The following is a 16,951-nucleotide window of genomic DNA, read 5'->3' as shown; positions in this document are numbered from 1 at the left end:
CTTGACGCGACTGCTCGCTCCCTGAATGACTACTTCGTCTACATCCCAGCGTGCGCTCCCTGAACGACTACTTCGTCTACATCCCGGCGTGAACGACTACTTCCTGGTGACCGTTCGTGGGACTGCACTGCGAACATCTTCCTACATCAACATCATTCAGCTACATCATGCAAGGCCAGTCGAATAGAATGTCTATTCCAGCTGGTAACGGCACACCCGGTGCCTCCAGCACTGGTCCCGCCTTGGAGTACACTCTAAACCTATTCTGGTTTAATTTTTGGTTCATGTTTATTAGTGAGAATAACATGAACACATGCACATATTTTGTCCACACACTATCACTCTTTTATGCCATAAAATTGCTAGTAATATTTGGAATTAAAATATACCGAAAATTGCCTAGTTCTCTAACAAGAACCTCAGGCATACTTGCTCAAGTTGGAGTACGATCTTTGGATGGACATGTGGCTATACAGCCCCAGGTACAACGCTCTAATCCTTTGTTATAGAATGCAATGTCATTTAGTACGTTCTTCTGATTTGCATTATTTCATTTCTTTGCACAGAACTTTCGTCTACAATGATGTTTACAGAGAAGTGTGATGTCTATAGTTTTGGTGTGGTCACCATGGAAGTGGTCATGGGTAAGCACCCAAGAGATCTTCTACTTTCATTCTTCTGCAGAACAGAGCAGCGTACAAAGCTCAAGGACATATTGGACCAGCGCATCCCAGAACCAACGAGCGCAGAGGAGAAAGACATAATTCTGCTCCTTCTGGTGGCCTTTGCTTGCTTGCAAGTCTGCCCAAAATCCCGGCCAACAATGCAGCAGGTATATCAAGCACTCACAAACAGAAGCTGCCCAACAGCCATCCAAAAGCCCCTTCACCAAGTCAAATTACAAGATTTGCATGATTTTTGCAGCACTATCAAGAATATATGATGGTTTGTACAGTCTCAATATTTACATATGTGGCAAATGTCGTGTGTATCTTGGAACAATTTTCCATATACCAATTAATGTATTCAATAATGGACATAGATATCGGACAGATGCTAAGTAAAGTTCCTCTTGAGGCAATAAATAATTAAGAAGCATTCAAATATGACCGCAATTGCAAAGAGAAATAAATTCACCAGTTTTAGACTACAATGGAATGAATAGCTGTTAGTATTTTCCTTTACTGAATGCCATAGTTTGCTCATACGTGAGCCATAACCTCACAGTGAACATATGTCAATCTTATCTTTATTAACCAAATACAGGGTTCTCTCTATAGTGCAATTCTTTGATACAAACACAAGGAAACAAAATTTCTGGGAGGGCCATCTTTCTTTTATTCGTTTGCAGCTTTCTGGAGCTCATCCCAGGTTGTGATCTTTTCTCTAGGCTTCTTTCTCAGCTGCCCTGCCATCTTTTCCTTGAATCAATCTTCTCCCAACCACTGAATGGCACAAATTGCACATTCTTTTGTTTTAGGATCTCAACAAGTCCTGTCCTTCCATGCTTCTTCGAATTAGATGGGGCCCTTAACATGTCCTTCATCTCATCTTCAAGGATGCTAGCAACCTGATTGTTAACCCATAAACAGAACAAATCACACAAAGGTTTTATCTTTAGTAGGAAGAAAAGAGGCAAGAAATGTCCTGATAAGGAATCATACCGTTGAGCAATTCAAGAGAATCATTCGAGGGAGGGAGGCTGAATCATACCGTTGAGCAATTCAAGAGAATCATTCGAGGGAGGGAGGCTGAATCGGGCTGGGAAAATGTGCCGGGCACAGGAAAGAAAAGAGGTAAGGAGGAGGGAAAGAAGAGAACAAAAGGAGAGAGGTGGGCTGGAGGTTGGAGACGAAAAAGAAAGGAGAGGGAGAAAAATAAAACCTCTTTTTTAACAAAAAAAAGATCGCTTGAAAATAAAATCTTCATATTCAAACAATTTTTTTTTGGGTGTTACATTTATGGACCTCCAACCCACTCTAACCGAACGTGGAGGATTACAGTGACCAAACAGGTCTATCACCACCTGCTGGCTACGTATACAAACTGTGGGAAAGAACGACATCCAGCAACACTTGATTAACCTAGACACCATATCTATATTAATAAGCAATACTCTAGTATCCCGCACGAAGCCCCCACCCTCCGGGTGGACAGACATCATACTAGAGCAAGCATTCAAATACTGGAACTGGTGTCGTGGCACCAGATTTACTCTTCTAGTCATGCAAGGTATAAAGTGTGAATATAAACTAATCATGAAATTCATGTCTAATACCATAGAGTATAAGTTATGCAAATATAAATATCTAGATGATAAGTCTATTATAAATCTCTGAGAATTACAAAGTAAAGTAAGAGCTAAATCCATACTGAAACTCGTAAGCAACCTCTGGGATTCGAAGATGAGCTACTTCATCCTATGGAAGCAAGAGAGGAATGAGAGAATGAGCAACTTGGTGTGTGCCTCCTTTTGAGCCCCCCCCCCATATTTATAGATGAGAACCATGGGGTACACGGCCAGGAACTTCAGTTCTTGCACCTTCAATCGAGTTAAAGAGACAATGGGAAACCCATGTCACTGAGGTTAGATCTGTTTCTCAATCAGCTCTCGGCGTGATTCGTCACTATAGCCGCATGGATAAGTGTTGTTCCTGAGCTGTGTTGCTTTAAACACAGCTTATATCGTTAGATCGGCTGTCTGATAGCCAATTGTTGACATCATAGATATCAACTGGTTAGTTGATAGCCCCAAAATTTAACGTTTACCTCCCTTAATCAATTGCAGGTCAAATTGATTGGCACGCTAGCACAAATAGTGCGCGTCGATTTGGGTTTTGTAATATGGAGTGAAGCAGATTTCTCAGGCCCAAGCGTATGTAGAACATGAAGATCCGATCGGCAGATTTTTGCATCAACACGCTTCTTGCCACACCCACTAGGACCTGTAAACACAATCCACATCAACATCAACATGGTTGATATCAAGGCAGGTGACGGGTTCGTGGGTCAGTGCCAACAACATCATCCCTGTCACAAAGGAAGATCTTGATCAGGCGTAGAAGAAGTTGGTCCACGACGCCATGGAGGTGTACACGTGTACCTGCCTAGTCTCCTTCAGCATAGTCACCAGAAGGAAGATGGTCTACAGAAGACCGCTTCCCACGCCGCGTCACCGCATCACATCACCATCATCGAGGATCCAGTGAAGTTCCAGGACATGTTCGACCAAACCATGCACCACACAATGAACAACCAGTCGACGTCTTGATGAACTTGGTGCAGAACACCATCTACTAGATGATGAGTGGTAACTGTCAACCTGGACATACAGGGTCATGTTATCCCCAGCCAGAGTCCTCGTCCGAAGAAGCAAGTAGAGCAGCGACCTCTACTGCAGCAAGCATCGGTTCCTAGCCAATGTCAATCGGCGCTACGCAAGCGGGTACCGGACATGCTCCCATGCCGCCATTGTTCCCTTCCGTAGGGACTTTGGTGCAGACGGCACCCACATTCACCCCAAGTTTTGTAACGACCCAGCCCGGGATAACGGCTAAGATCTACTCTGCACGTTGAGTAAACCACACCTGCTAAATAACTCTCTTGCGCTTTCGTCCTCGCTTCGCACAAAAGGTTGCAACCGGAGTTACTAGCTTCCCAGAGACCGGCTATTTAAGCTGGTTCAACTCCCTCTCGTTTCTCAGTTTGGGACTAAAGGGCACTGCCCCGCGGTGCTACAGTAACCGCGCGACCCACTGGCCCACTGGGCCGTTCTGTTACAAGTTTGCGATTGGTCTCGTCAGCGCAGAAAAACATCTTCAGCATGCGGGCTAGCTACACTCCCACATCGTCTCTGGGTATGCCTCCTGAGATGATGCCCCCTTTCTGTGCGAGTATTGCCAACGCTCGAGGGGCATAACAGGCCACTAAGCTTTCTCCTCAGAAGACACAACCCCTGACAATGTACCGGCCGCCATCGTAGCCTCAGCAACAACGTGGAGGCTTCCAAGCACCAGCATCAGCTAGAAGCCCAAAGAGCCGACATTCATGTATCAGAAGCCTTACCTTGAGGCTTACGATCAGATTGTTATGCCTTGCTATAGAGTGCCGGACATCATCAAGTACTCTGGACAGGACAATGTGTCAAATGTTGAGTATATCAGCCGATTCTTGATCCAGTGTGGAAGCTGCTGGAACTGATGCTCTGAAGATGCGTCTATTCCCGTTTTCGCTCTCTGGATCGGCCTTTGCTTGGTTCTCCGGCAAATTCCATCATTACATCGACCAATCTAGAGAAGCAGCTCCACAAGTACTTCTTCACAGGAGTGCACGAGATGAAGCTCACAGACCTGACGATGGTCAGGCAAAGGAACGACAAGCCTGTCCTTGATTACATACAGAGATTCATGGACATTAGGAGCAGATGCTACAACCTGTCTCTGTCACACCCGGTTTTAAGGACAAAACTGAATACATAACTATATGTATGTCATGATCAAGTTTCATACATATAAAGACATTACAAGTGAAAAATCAGTAATAGTATCACGAAAAGGAGAATTAAAACAACTAGAAGACAATCATAGTTATACATCTTATCCTGGAAACGAAGGCTTCAAAACTTTACAGGCAATCGACTAGGGGTTACGTACGCCTAAAACTCAGCATCATCTTCAAAATACTTCTCACACCTTCTCCTTCTGAGCAGTAGTAAGCAAGGGTGAGTACACTTATGATTGGTACTCAGCAAGACCATAAGGAATAACCAAAATATGATTTAAGTTCATCTTTAAGTTAAATTAATCATGTGAGGGTCCAACTCACTCTTGACCGTGAGCACGACTGATATATCAGTTTTATACTCTGCAGGGATTGTACACTTTCACCACAATTCGCGTAAAAGTTTTGAAGAACTTTGGACCCAACCATGTTGTGCTAGCTAGGCACAATACCACACTTCTGAGGTGTGATTGCATAGGGATGCTATGAGGCCTTTACAAAGATTACTAACAAATGGCAGTTTGCTAAGGTTTCAAGTCAAAGCAGAGCATAAAACTCCCTAATGGTCAGCACCTTAGCAAAGGCTGCTACCCCAAGAGGACCGAGCTATACCCCATCGATGCATCCCCTCTTGCCCTTTCGATAAGACTGTCAAAAGCTAGAGTTTCTAATTGATTAACCAAGACCAGATCCATATAGTATTGTGGTTGTACTATTTTCTTGGGTGGGTCTCCGCGTTCCAATTAAAACATATCATCTTGTAAATAAGCATAGATAGAAAGATGGTTAGGGTCAGTTGCCTTTCTCCAAGAAAAAGCTACTCTTATTGCTCTTCAGCTCTTGCTCACTTGCAATTCTTGATTCTTCAAGCTTCAAACAACGATCCTTCTACTCAAGGCAATCAACGAGCAACCATACAAAGCAAACAACAAGAACAACTAAGGACAGTACACCAAAACAAAAGAAAGGCATTAAAATGGCGTGCTAAAGGATAGTGCTCACAGCTACAGTTATGAAAGCGCAAGAAACGTAGAAAATGAAGCTAGGGTTGAAAAGAAACAACTATCGAATTGAAAGATTCAAATTATTGAAAGAAACAAAAGAACTATAAACTTCATTTATTTTAATTAGAAACCACATGTAAAGGATATTGATCCAAGATTATAATTAACTCATAATATATTTGCATTTATAAAATCGAAGTAAAACTTAGTTAAATTATATATAATTGTCTATGTAGAAATTAGACTAATTAAATAATTAATTAGAGAACATATATGTGAGAGCATCTAAACGTATATATTTGTAGGATTCATGTTGAACTAACAAAGTAAAATTAAAACACATTTGAGCTCATATTAATCAATTTAAATTTAAATTTAAATTTAATTTCAAATCAGAAACTACGGCACAACGACGCTATTAAACGATAGCTTAGTCTATTAGAAGACTACCACAACAAAAACGGGTTGAAACGGATCCCTAACAATGATTCTATGAAAGAAATAAGTCTGTAGGGGCCTATACATGATTAACTATAGATTGCGAGGGCAAGTAGAAAAGATTTGTAAGACACCACAAACTGTGCTTACAGAGGATAACAAGGTGATAAAGTTATTGCACACGTTGCAAGGATCATGTGAGCACAAGAATTGATGAAAACGGAGCTAGAACAAAGAAGTTATGGCCAAAACAAGGTTTTAGAGGTTTATTTGTAAAAGATTTGAAAGATAAATGGCCTAACTTAAAGAAACCAAGGACTAAAACGTAACTAAACCTTAACTTCAGGGGTTAGCTTGCAAAACTGGAGCTCTTGGACGGCGGGTTGGATTTTGAAAGAAGATAGGGGTTAAAACAGAAAACAGAGGACTGTTTTGTAATTATTTTCAAACTAGTAAAGACTGTGGGTTGATTTTCAAGAAATTGAGGGGCTCTTCTAAAAGTTTGCCTAGGGTTGGCCGGTATGGGTTAGATTGACTTCGGTTGAATCTAATCTGGGCCATTAGATTTGGATCGGACTGCACAAAAGCGAAAGGGGGGACGGGTGGCGGCGCTGCCGCTGGCGGCGGCTCTTGCGGCAGCGGGATCGCCGGAGTTGGCCGAAATGGTGCTCCAGGGTTCGTTTTCGAGCGCGGTTTGGCTCGGGAGCAAGCGGGGAGCACGGAGAACACAACTAGGGGCTCGGTTCGGGCTACGGCTAGCGGCGTGCGGGCTACTCGCTCCAGCGAGCTATTGCGGCAGTGGGAAAGCATGAGAGAGTGGGGGGGAAAGGCCTAAGAGGATCCTCACCACGGCGCGGATCTCCGGGGAGACTTGTTCGGCGAAGAGCGTCGGGGAAGAGGTGGTTCGGCGGGAACCCGAGCTCGAGCGGAGCTCCAACGACGGCGCGCTAGGGTTTGTGGGTCAAGGGTGGCAGTACGGGTTGAAAGGGGGTCCAAGGGGTCGTGCGGCATGCTATTTATAGGGCGGGGACTGGGGTCTCGATGTCCGCACCAAGGCGACCATGGAGACGTGTGCGATGGCCGGACTTGGACTCGGCAGGAGTCCTGCCCGAGTACGGGGAAGGGGACGGGGCCGACAGGTGGGGCCTACCCATCAGCGAATGTAGGAGAGGGGGAGTCGAAACAGCCCAGGAGAGAGGGATTGGGCCGGCAGTTTGGGTTAAATGGGAGAAAAAAGGAAGGGAGAGAGAATTTGGGCCGGAAAACAGGCCGGTGGAGGAGAAAGGAAAAGAAAAAGAGAGAGGGAAGGAGTTGTGCTGGGCTGAAAGCAGTGAAGGAAAAAAAAAGAAAAGCCCTTTGATTATGAACAAGCAATTTAATTCAAATTTAAATTCCAAGAATTTAAATTCAAATTGAAGCTCAATCAAATAAAATGATGCAAGCAGCATGAATGCATGACAAATCGGACAACCTCATTTAATTTAGAAAGACAGCCAATTATTTTTTTATACTAAATTCCTGTAAAGAGAATAAATGTTTGGAAAATTTAAAATTATGAGAAAAATGTTGCTTTATTTTTAATTCTAATCACATCCTAAAATCCAACAATTTCGAGGTGTGACAGTCTCTTAGCGACAGCCAATTGGCAGAATTGGCTTCTCAAGGACTGCTGCCTCAGATCAAAAAGAGGTTCTCCTCTCAAGAGTTTGAGAGCCTAAGCAAGGGCTACATTCCAGAAAAAGGTTAACTTCACCGGAGACTCCTTTGATTCTGAGGATGAAGCAGAAATTGGCTTGGCTGAATGAACCAAGAAGAAAGAGCCAGTTTCATGCCCGTTCGCCAAGAAGGAAACTGAGAAGTACGGGTTCGATGTCACGAAGGCCAATAGGATCTTCGATCTGTCACTCCCAAAAGTACTGATCAAGTTATCCGCCAATCATACGAGTTCATTGGCCGTTGAATTATGAAATTACAAGTATTGTAAATGGCATAATGTTGGCGCTCCTTAAGTATCCATTTTATCCCCTGTTTAACTTTGATAATGGCATGAATTTAATATCAAAATCACTAACCATCCTAACCTCGGCCCAATTATTGGTCGTTTTCACGTTTGCACATATATTTTGGAGGTACTTCGTTTTTGCAGGTTTTTGACCAATTTTGGAGCAATGAAATGGCGAGGCCCACAATCACGCGATGATACGAAGAATGACGAAGGCCAAAGCCCGAACAAAGGATCGAAGGCCATGATGATTAGAGGCCCATTCATGCACATCCACCCTCCAATGAAGCCCAAAAGACAAAGCCCACAAGATAAGATTGAGATGCTTCGAGGCTAAGCAAAGCAAAGAGATATTTAAGGAAGGATTTTCCATCCTATCCTTCTCCACGAAGAAATCTCGAAGATAACGACGTCTAAAGGGGTGCAATCGTGAAAGACATAAACTCTAGAAGATTCTAGGAGACTTGGGGAGAAAGTTGAGCACCAGCCGGCAAAGGAAAGACCCAGGCCGGCCGGCCTAGGCTCATTGGGCCGGCTGGCCCAGCCTGTTTTTAGGTCGGTTCGACCTCCCCTTTGACCGAGGGTTCCCTGAGGCTATTTAAAGACCCCTCCCCAAGGTTCACGCAGAGATCAATTCGGGAGACGACGCCAAGGAGCAGAGAAGATAGAGGGACACCTCTCGGAGAGCCGAGGGTCGTGCTAGTTGTCTAGGGTTTGCCCTAGCCGACATGGGAACCTTACAAGGAAGACCACGTCGGAGTTCTGGAGCTAGGATCATCAAGATCAAGGTAGGGCCCCGGTTGTGATCTTGTGATGTACTATCATTCATGGTGAAGTTATTTGTGTTTCCGAATGTTTAGCGACCATGTTCTCCTCTTTCGATTTCGTTCTTTTCTTTGGGTTCGCTTCATCCTAGATCTATTATCGAGATAGATCACTTAGCATGATCTTATAGTCATGGTGGCTAGAGGTTCATGGCGGAACTACCAAAGGGAGTTCGACTTGCTTCAGGGTATTTCGTTCAAAAGGGGGGCGTCGTGACAGGCCGTCTCCACAGAGTAGGCTGGAGTATCGAGGGATCGGATTGGAGATTTTGGGTTTAAAGAGGCTTTTCATTGAGATTCACATCTATCTTACTTCACTTTATCTAGCTGGAACTACAACATATGCACGATCTAGGTGATCTAGATTGGTTATCTCCAACTTTCTCTTGCTACCTTCGGTGTTTGTCCTGTTTTTAGTAGATTAGATTCGTTTTCACCATCTCACACAAAGGAATCTCTATGTTAGTAGATTGTTTCTTGTCTCTTTGGTTCTGTGGATTGATAAACCTTGGGGGAATACTCTAAGGGAAAAGCTACACGAAACCGTGCGCTCGCGGTATATAAATCGGGGGCGCTAAGGAGCGTCAACAAGCTTTTCTGGCGCCGTTGCCAGGGAACCATCAATTTAAGATCCAATCTTACTTGCATTCGTAAATATTTTCTTGATTTTTCTTTTTGATTTTTTTTCAGATCTCTTATTTTTCTGAGCTAACTATAAAAAAAACGGATCTATTCCACGAAAATCAATCTAATCTAGAGTTTGCTTTATTTTTCTTTTATGTTTTAGATCTTGTATATTCATCTTTTAGATCTCGTATATATTTCTTTTTCACTAACCCCTAACAGGAGATGGACGGGAGCCTCTCCAACAAACCCGAAAATTTTGTGGATGATCCAGAAAAAATTTACAGGCAAAGGAGACGAGAAGCACGATCAAGGAAGCCAGAACTAGTAGATCCAGAAGTTGAAGCCGACGATTCATCATCTTCACCTCAAGCAACTCCACCGACAAGTCCAAAGGAGGCGCCGCTTCACCAAGGGATGGCGCTACCGGAGCCAGAGCGTACGATCGGAGAGCTATGCACTCCGGACGTTCGGGACTTGCCGATCCAAAATCTCGACAACATCGGAGTTCCGTTCGAGATCAAGACTTCAATCATAAGGATGGTGCAAAGCTCGCCCTTCACTGGAAAAGAAGACGCTAATCTACATCTTCAAGCGTTCCTCCAACTATGCCGCACCTTCGACATGCAAGGGATGACTCAAGATCAAATAAGAGCGAGGCTCTTTCCGTTCTCTCTACTTGGGAGAGAGTTGCAATGGTTTCATTCTCTACCACCGCGCACGGTGCAAAATTGGGAGTCCTTGATGAAAGAATTCATGACGGAGTTCTACTCGCCGGGCAAGACCCAGATTCTGCGCAACAAAATTGCAACATTCGCGCAAGCCCCGATGGAGACTATTGCGGAAGCCTATGAGTGCTTCAACGACTACATCCATGCCGTACCTCATCACAAGTTCTCAAGGGAGGATGTGGTCCAGAAGTTCTATCAAGGCCTCACTACTGCATCAAGGGGGATCATTGACGCATCGGCCGGAGGTTCTATCATTGAGCTCACGCCTACTCAAGTTTTCAAAGTATTCAAGAAGGTGGCGGACAATGACGCATGGGCATCATCGGGGCGCCTGCAACCATTCCAAGTCCGTGGGCGCCGCGAAGAGTGTATTACAAGTGGAACGCGAAGAAGTGCTAGAAGGGAAGATCGACTCGCTCATGAGAAGGTTGGAGAAGATGGAAGTGGAAAAGAGAGAAGCCCAAGCTATCGATTTGAAGGCGGCCGAAGCAAGGTCTACATGTGAAGAATGTGGAGAGTACGGCTATGTACAAAAGAATTGCCCGGAGGAAGCCAAGATGCTCGACTACATGAAGAAGGGAGAATGGATTCCGCCGACCAATTTCCGCTACGGGCAAGGTAGACCCCAATTTAATGCAAGCTCTTCCATTCAAAACTCGGTGCCTCTTCGTATACAATTGAAGGAGTTCATGGAGGAGCAAGGCAAGATCAACAAGGACACCGTCACCAAGTTCAAGGCTATGGACAAGATCTTGGAGAACATTGATGGCAAGGTGACGGAGGTCGGGAGCTCTAACCTTCAAGTACTCAACATGATGAAGATGCTAGAAACACAAGTAGCCCAGCTCGTCGGACGCCTATCTAGCAATGAAGGAAAATTGCCCGGGCAACCTCAAAGTCCGGAGACGGCTAAGCCAATTCAAACTCGCTCGGGAAAGGAGACCGAAGAACCCGAACATGCAGCAGGAGCAAGGAAGCCTAAGCCAAGAGTTGAAGTGGAGACCATCATCAAGGAGAAGGCACCTAATCCTATGCCAGAGATAGTCACCGAAGAGCCAGAGTTTGAGCTAGATGACATAGACACCAAGATTCTACCGCCAAGGCCACGATACCGCAAAGGTAAACACGAAGATGAGCAATTCAACAAATTTGTTGACATGGTACGCAGGTTGAGCATCAATATGCCGCTCTTGGACGCTCTACAAGTTCCGACGTATTCTCGCTACTTCAAAGACATCATGGGGAACAAGCGCGAGATACCGCCAAGCACTGTCAAGCTAACCGAGGAATGTAGCGCGGCAATCGCTAATGAAGCTCCTGAAAAGAAAAGGGACCCCGGATGTCCTACCATCCCGTGCTCCATTGGATCTCTTATGATCGAAAGAGCACTTTGTGATCTCGGTGCAAGTGTGACCGTCATGCCAAAGAATGTGTTCGAGAAGCTATGCTTACCGGAGCCGGAGCCCACCGCCATGTGCCTAGAATTAGCGGACAATTCCGTTCGTTATCCTTTGGGAATCGCCGAAGACGTGCCCGTGAAGATTGGAGAACACTTAGTCTCCGTTGACTTTGTGATTCTCGTTATGGGAGAAGGGAGCAAGGCGCCTCTCATACTTGGGAGGCCTTTCCTCAAGACCGCAAGGGCAAACATCGACGTTGGCAAGGGGGAGATAAAGTTCGACATCAATGGCACCACAAGCGAATTCAAGTTTCAGTCCACGCCTCGAGGTATGCAACATGATCAATGTCAAATATGTTCCTGCCTCACCGCCGTGTCATAGAGGAGAAGCCAAAGAAAGAAGAGGAGCCGAACAAGAAGGAAGCGAAGAAGGAGATAGAAGTCGTCGCGTCCATTGCGACAAAGAAGATCGTTGCACCCGTCAAGAAGAAAACTAAAAGCCCGCCTGTGAAGACCAAAAAGAAGACTAACGTAGAAGACAAACCCGTACCAAGGATTGTGCGGAAGTGGGTACCCAAGACTGCAGCGCCATCACTGAGCGTTGGTCCGAAGTGAAGAAGAAGAAAGTCTAGCTATAGACTATAAACGAAGCGCTTTGTGGGAGGCAACCCGTTCGTCGAGTCAAGAATAAAGCTGCCGGGAGTTCAACCCGTTCGTCGAGTCAAGAATAAGCTGCCAGGGAGGACAACCCGCGAAAGGTTTAGGTAAGTGAGTCGAGAATTTTTCTACGCAAGAACATGATATACTTTTGAATAATTGGTAATTCGGTCAATCAATTCGATTTGGATTTTATTCGCTCGGTCATTCCGATGTTATCTCTTATTTTAAACCAATGACATGAGCCATCCTATGATTTATTTGCCTCTTCTTGAGAAAGCCAAAACCAAAATTCCATACCTATTTTTGGCAACCGTCCTGTCCATGACGGCCGGACCAAGTTGAGTTAAAACACACGAGTAGAGCCGCGCTATGTTTATATCATTTGAATTCTTGATGCGTAGGTTCGCACAAACATAGAGAGAATTTTCAGTTTCATCACCATAGGACTAGAATTTTCCTAACCTTAATTATTCTCTTTTTCAAAATTCTCTCTCTCATTTTGGCAAAAATTAGAACCTAAACCCAAGACCCACGGCTGAATTCGAGATTGTTCGCTATCAATTCATGAAAGTGAACGATTCCGGTGCAACCAAAATTAATGTAGTCGGGAAATATTTTTCGACTTACAAATGTAAAGATGTTTCAATTCCCCTCTAATTATTCATTTAAACTCATTGCATGCTTTGAGTCAATTCTGAAATTTCGAAGTTAGAGGAGGATTAAACATCTAAGCATCATTTAGAAAGGGTTTATGTGCTTGATTAACATCCATTGATCAAAGTGAGTTCACGGGAAAGAGTTGTGCTCTCTACCTACCACCACATGCAAATAATTCAAAGGAGGGAGCAGCCATGCATGGGAAGGACAAGTGATTTTCAGCAAAGATGGCACCATGTGATGAATAATTAAGCATGGGACAAGGTGAATGACACAAAGTGGAGAAATAATGTTGCAAGTGGACATCAAAGGCAAAGAAGGAGTGGTTCACATGATTTGGGCAGTGCAAAGCATAAAAGATGTACTGGACAGAACCAAATAATTGCACCACGAAGCCACCAGAGAAAATTGAAGTGGAGAAGAGGGAAAAACACCCTAGGCCGGCCGGCCTGGCCCCTATTTATGCCCTCTGGTGCTCCCCTTTGGCAGGTATACTCCTCACTCAGTTCCTTGCTTATGTTCTTCAAGTTCCTTGCCCAGAAACTTCAGTTAGAGCTCTGAAAAATTCGTCCACCAAAATCTACTCCAAAAATCTCAGAAAATTCACCACAATTCCTAGTTTGTTCCACTCTTCGATATATTGTTCTCCCGCCGGCAAGAAACCCCCGGTGTGTTTGTTTTTGAGTGTGTGCAGCAAGGAGTCACCATGAGTGGCCTCATGAAGTTCATCGCCGGGAGGAGAAGGACACGTTCATCAACATCCGACGCATCGGCAAGTTCTTCGCGGAGGCACTCAGTCTCCGAGTCTCCGCGGAGCATGGAGGAAGACAACCCCGCACCGAGGAGCGACATGTTGCTTCTTGGTGGGATGAGAGACCCGAGAAGCTCCTCCATGAGATTCACCGAAGGAATGCCGCCTCCTCCACGGCGTTCGACAAGGTCATCCGCACCACCACCATACAAGCCCAAGAATTTAGAATATGGGTTTATTATCTTGTCGAAGGAAGAAGAAGAAAGGCTCAAGTTCATGAAGGGAAGACTACAAGCAAATTATGATTTTGATGATGAAGCATTGGTGAAGCTGGGATTTCATCATGACATCTATGAGCTATTGGAGAACATCGGTTGGAAGTTATTTTCCGATGGTGTCACGGTTGATATGCAAGAAGAAGTGGCTCTTGAGATGTTCATGACATTAGAAAAATCAACGGAAGTGGTGGATGGTGAAGAAGTTTCATGTCTGAAATTTAGGCTCAAGAATGAAGAGAAAGTAATCACCTATGGTGAAATAGGAAGCTTGCTCGGATTCAAAAATAATGCATATGAAATGGTGCAAGTTGAAGATGGAGAGCTTGATGAATTTTGGACAAAAATAGCAAAAGATGTCAACCGCCAAAGAAAGAATATAAGTAATGTTACCCTCCAAATATTCCACTCTTGGTTGAGCAAAAGAATTCTCGGGAGGATGAGAGAATCAAAGGTCACCGACTAGGAATTAAGTTGGATGTATGCTGCATTAGTGAAGAAGCAAGTAATTGATCCCACCAACGTCATGGTTGAAAGGTGGCTTTGTGAAGCATCATCCGGCACGGGAGAAGTTGGTTCGGGATGTTATCTCACAATGATAGCCCGAGCAATGAATCCGAGGTTACGAGTGATCCAAAAATTTTATGTCCCGGGAAGAGATATTGGGATTGATCATTTGAGGCAAGGCCATTATATCGGAGGAGATGAAAAGAAGGGATTTACTATTTCTGAAATGGATATTTCTCTCCCGATCAAAGGCTGAAATTATTTGCAAGAGGGAGGACCGATTGGCGAGTTGAAAATATTGGAAAAAAGGTGAAGAAATCAAAAAGAGGAAGGTTAATTGAAGGGACATCGGCATCGGCACAACAAGAAGACTTGGAAGTAAACCTTCCACCGCCAAGTTCCGCTTATTGGAGGAATGAATTTCAAGGTGCATCAAGTGGACAGGGATACCCGCAAGGATGGACGAGTCAATGGGAAGGAAGCCAAGAACAAGCATGGGGGCACGCTGCGGCGGCACCCCCACCGTTTAGCAACTACAGCTACCCACCCTCGTCATATCAAGGAGAGATGCCCGACCCGTCATTTGGGGCACAATATTTTGACCTCCCTCAACCAGAACAAGGAATGAGAATTATGGGTGCTTATGCGAGAAGAAACATGGAAGATATAGATGCCATCCGGAGGCATACAACCCAACTAGAAGATGGAACTGCAGGAATTGCATATCAAATGGGACTTCTAGGCCTGGCGCCACTGGAATAATTTAATGGAGGAGCATTTCAGCAGTATTATGATCAAGGATACAACGCAAGAGCCAATCAAGGAGATTGATCGACGGCATTACCATGAATAAAATGCTCGCACGTGTGGTTTGGATTTTCTATTTCTTTTCATTTATTTTCAGCATGTGTGCAAGCTTGTGTGTGCGTAGCAATTTTCTATTTCAGCATGTGTGCAATTTGCTTTCTTTTGTCTTCATCACCATGATAAATAAATGCATCACCTACGCTTTAATGTTATGGCTACCGATGATGATAGAAAGTTTGTGCCATGTTAAAATATGATGATCGTTGCCACTGTCTACTTTCTTGTGCTTGGTTTATGCATGATTAAACTAATGCTCTCTCTAACATGATCTGAAAATTAATTAAATGCCGGCTAATTCAATTGTGGAGGTTTTGATAAATTAAGACCCATATCTTTTACTCTTTCTCTCTTACTTAAGCTTGTCAAGGAAAATTTAATTTGGATTTAATTTTGAGCTAACCTTGTCAATGATACCTTTTGCAATTGCTCTACCCTTCTACAAGCCTAATTGATATATCATTACAAACCATAGAGCAAGAATTATTTTCAGGTGAATTAATTCAGGATTTATCTTCTTTGGTACGAGACTAAGAAGCTGACCATTCCGTATTTTTGCGTACCTCTCTTTTGCTAGCCATTCTATCCATGCATTGTGAGTTTCTATAATAGGAACATCGCAAACCTCGCTGGATATCCACCCTTAACCAAAACATCTTTTTTGTGAAACACCTCCTTGACCACAACCTATATATTGAGTATATATTTCGACGGCAAAACAGTGGAATCAAGAGCAAAATTCAGTAAAACATAAGCTTGGGAAGCATCAAAAAGTTCGCAGAAGAAAAATCCGAAGAAGTGGAGGCCTACAGGAAGTAGGCCGGCCGGCTCAACACCCCTAGGCCGGCCGGCCTGCCCCTTTTCCTCCTCTGATGGCTTCAATCTTTCACGGGGAGATGCTCCCTTGATTTCCAAAGTTGTGTCCAGAGAATTGATAAGAGTTTTGTGCACTCACTCCATCAAGTTATCATCACTTCATTGCTTGAGGACAAGCAAAAGTTCAAGCATGGGGGGAGGTGGAGTAAGTGCATTGTGTTGCCAACGGTTCTGAGGAGCAAAAAGAAAGAAAGAAAGAAAAAAGGAAAAAAATGAATGATGATGAAAAGCTCCTCGGTTCCTTTAGCTTCATTAAACTCCAGGTACTTTGAAGATTACTCTATACTCAATTATTCCAACCATGTGCAATCCGATAACAAGGACTTCAATCGTGCCTTGGGATCAACCGTTGCCATTTGCACATGTCCACCATCTAAAGTGTGTGTTCCATTCTCTCCCTCTCCACACAGAAATTATTTTCCAATGGTTTTTTTGACGAGTCTCGGTAAATCCATAAGAAGTATTTCTTGTTTTGATAATATCTTGATTATAATATCTTTTGTTAGGACTAACCTTTCCAGAGCTCCAGATAAAGCCTAACACATACATATGAGAGAAAGAAAGGAGAGAGTTCTAGCAAGTTTGAGAGACAAGATGAGCTGAGAGTTTCCATGAGCAAATTGCAATGAGGTTTGAATTATTGATCTTGGTTTAGCATTACTTATGGAACTTACTTTCTTAATCCTGAGACTTGTTTAATTTTGAGAGCATGTGCTTAATAATTGTGGGGAAGCATTTAACTTGTATCTACCTTCCACATTGAAAAAGCTGGTTACAACTTGAACTATTAACTGCAAAATATTTTTGGGAGCATTGTGTTTTATTGTGTATGATCAAGT

The 16,951-nt window shown here is 43.9% G+C and overlaps 1 long non-coding RNA gene across 1 annotated transcript; it reads left to right on the top strand.

Annotated features, from left to right (window-relative positions):
* Positions 1-214: 214 nt before the first annotated feature.
* On the top strand, positions 215-1,106 carry LOC120653994. Its single transcript, XR_005666926.1, has 2 exons — positions 215-482; positions 567-1,106. It is a non-coding gene; the product is annotated as an uncharacterized LOC120653994 (long non-coding RNA).
* Positions 1,107-16,951: the final 15,845 nt, after the last annotated feature.

Source organism: Panicum virgatum, chromosome 1N (assembly GCF_016808335.1).
Source record: "Panicum virgatum strain AP13 chromosome 1N, P.virgatum_v5, whole genome shotgun sequence".
NCBI classification, from domain to species: Eukaryota; Viridiplantae; Streptophyta; class Magnoliopsida; order Poales; family Poaceae; genus Panicum; species Panicum virgatum.
The sequence above is the reverse complement of the archived record's forward strand: the minus strand, read 5'-3'. Positions and strand labels throughout refer to the sequence as shown.